This window comes from Plectropomus leopardus, chromosome 10 (assembly GCF_008729295.1).
Source record: "Plectropomus leopardus isolate mb chromosome 10, YSFRI_Pleo_2.0, whole genome shotgun sequence".
Classification (NCBI taxonomy): Eukaryota; Metazoa; Chordata; class Actinopteri; order Perciformes; family Serranidae; genus Plectropomus; species Plectropomus leopardus.
In genome coordinates this window covers 35,116,560-35,119,382 of record NC_056472.1, presented here as the reverse complement: position 1 = coordinate 35,119,382, position 2,823 = coordinate 35,116,560, and positions in this window count along the sequence as shown.

The window sequence follows — 2,823 nt, the reverse complement described above, 5'->3', positions numbered from 1 at the left end:
TCTGTGTGCTCTCTGTGTGTTCTCTGTGTTCTCTCTATTTTCTGTATGTGTTCTATACGTGTTCTCTATGTGTTCTCTCTGTGTTCTCTCTTTGTGTTCTCTAGATGTTTTCTCTGTGTGTTCTTTGTGTGTTCTCTGTGTTCTCTCTGTGTTCTCTATGTTCTCTGTGTGCTTATGTANCTCTCTGTGTGTTCTCTGTGTTCTCTCTATTTTCTGTATGTGTTCTATACGTGTTCTCTATGTGTTCTCTCTGTGTTCTCTCTTTGTGTTCTCTAGATGTTTTCTCTGTGTGTTCTTTGTGTGTTCTCTGTGTTCTCTCTGTGTTCTCTATGTTCTCTGTGTGCTTATGTATTTTCTACATGTTCTCTGTGTTCTCTATGTGCTCTCTCTGTGTTCTCTGTTCTGTGTGTTCTCTCTGTGTTCTCTGTGTGTTCTCTATGTGTGTTCTCTGTTCTCTACGTTCTCTGTGTGTTCTCTATGTGCTCTCTCTGTGTTCTCTGTGTTCTGTGTTCTCTATGTGTGTTCTCTGTTCTCTCTGCATTCTCTTTGTGTTCTCTGTGTTCTCTGTGTGTTCTATGTGTATTCTCTATGTGTTCTCTGTGTGTTCTCTGAGTTCTCTACTAGTTCTCTTTGTTCTCTCTGTCTTCTCTGAGTTTTCTACATGTTCTCTGTGTGTCCTCTGTGTCCTCTGTGTTCTCAGTGTGTTCTTTATGTTCTTTGTGTGTTCTCTGTGTTCTCTCTATGTGTTCTCTGTTCTCTGTGTGTTCTCTATGTGTTCTTTGAATGTTGCAGAAATGTTGTTGGGCTGTGGGGACAGCAGGTTGTAAACAGGAGACAGTAAACAGAGCGTCTCTCAGTGGACAATGACACGCCTGTGAGACATGTGGCATCAATGGTACAGCAGGCAGCCTGACACCGTCACCTCCCCCTGCTCCGACTGCTGCTGCACCTCCTCCTCCTGCACCCCCTGCTGCTGCACCTCCTCCTCCTGCACCCCCTGCTGCTGCACCTCCTACTGCTGCACCTCCTCCTCCTCCTCCTGCTGCTGCTGCACCTCATCCTGCTTCACCTCCTCCTCTTGCACCCCCTGCTGCTTCACCTCCTCCTGCAGCACCTCCTACTGCTGCACCTCCTCCTGCAGCACCCCCTGCTGCTGCACCTCCTCCTGCAGCACCCCCTGCTGCTGCACCTCCTCCCCCTGCACCCCCTACTGCTGCACCTCCTCCTCCGCTCACACACAGCTTCAGGTCTCAGAAAAGATGAGCGACTCGCTCTGTAACATGTCCTCCGGTCCCTCGAGTCCTTCAGTGACAAAAGAACAGGAAACAAACAGCAAGCTGTCCCGCACTCACATTAAACGTCTCACCGATCTGAAGACAAACTGTCCACAGTGTCCAAGAAGACGGCCTCCTCCCTGACTGACTCCTATTTTGCAACACTCAGAATCTGCAGGCGGCCTTTCAGCACTCTGAGCCGTGATCAGGACCTGATACAAACATGTCACATCACCAGCCGAGGCTCGGCCACAAAACGCCGCGTTTAAACCCGCAAACAGCTGCAGCCTCGCAGCTGGAGGTGACGGACCGGGATCCCGTTTCACCGCCCTAATCTGCCCCCCCCAGCGGCCCTCCGGGACCCCGACGGAGAGGACGAGACACAGCCTGACCACAAACACCGTCACTGAACTTTGTGACTTCAGCATTTTATTTTGACAGTTTTAGCGTCTGATCGGGTTCGTGTGTGTCGAGCGTCTCAGCGGCTCGATGTTTTCACAGAAATACGATTTTTATCATAAAACACGAGCTCAGCCTCCGACGCCTCTGTCCTTTTGTTTGGACTGAAATGACGGATTCTTCCTTTTAATAACTGCTTTTCACTGTTTGTCACAATTAAACCTCAGAAAGAGCTCAAATTATTAAAAACCTTCAAATCCTTAAAAACGACCAAATCATTAAAAAACTTCAAATTATAAAAAAAACAAACTTAAATCTTAAAAAAAACCCTTCAAATCGTAAAAACCTCCAAATAAATAAAACCATCCAATGAACAGAGACGGCAGCTTTTTTAAAATCCAGCAGAAAGATTCAATGAAACATCAAAATGTGAATTTAGACGACAATAAACACATTTCTGGTTTTATAGTTTTGTTTTGTTTTGTTTTGTTTTTTGTCCTCTTCAGATAAACATGGAAATAAAAAAGACTGGGATGACATGTTAAATATTATAAATATGACGCAGATATTATAAATAAAAAGAGAAATAACTGCGGTGTTTTGGGGTGAAATCTGATGTTTTTAAAAATGAAATGTTTTTTTGTTGTCGGCGGACTGTTTGTTGTGGAGGCACGCGGCCGTTTGCTGCAGTCAATCAGCGCACGCGCTCCGACACATAAAGTGAAAAAAGCGTCACAAAGTGAATGAACATCAGCTGTGAAATATTAAAGCTGATGAGACCGTTATTGTCTTGTTGTTGTTGTTGTTGTTGTTGTTGTTGTTGTTGTCGTCGTTGTTATTGTTTTTCTGCTGGAAGCTGCGCGCGGGTCGGTGCCTCGCGGAGCCACAGGTCCGCACGCGGAGCTGCAGCTCGCGGACAAAATAACGGTTTTCCTGCTCCGAGTCTCAGACCTGCACCCGTCGGTTTCCCCCGGGTCCCGGAGGGTCCGTGCCCTGCTTCATCACATCCCGGGCCCCGGAGCCTCCTCACCGGGCCCCGGAGCCCCTCAGAAAGTCCCGTTAAACTCCCGTTAAAGTCCTCTGTGAGTGTGTGTGTGTGTGTGTGTGTGTGTGTGTGTGTGTGTGTGAGAGAGAGAGAGAGAGAGCGAGC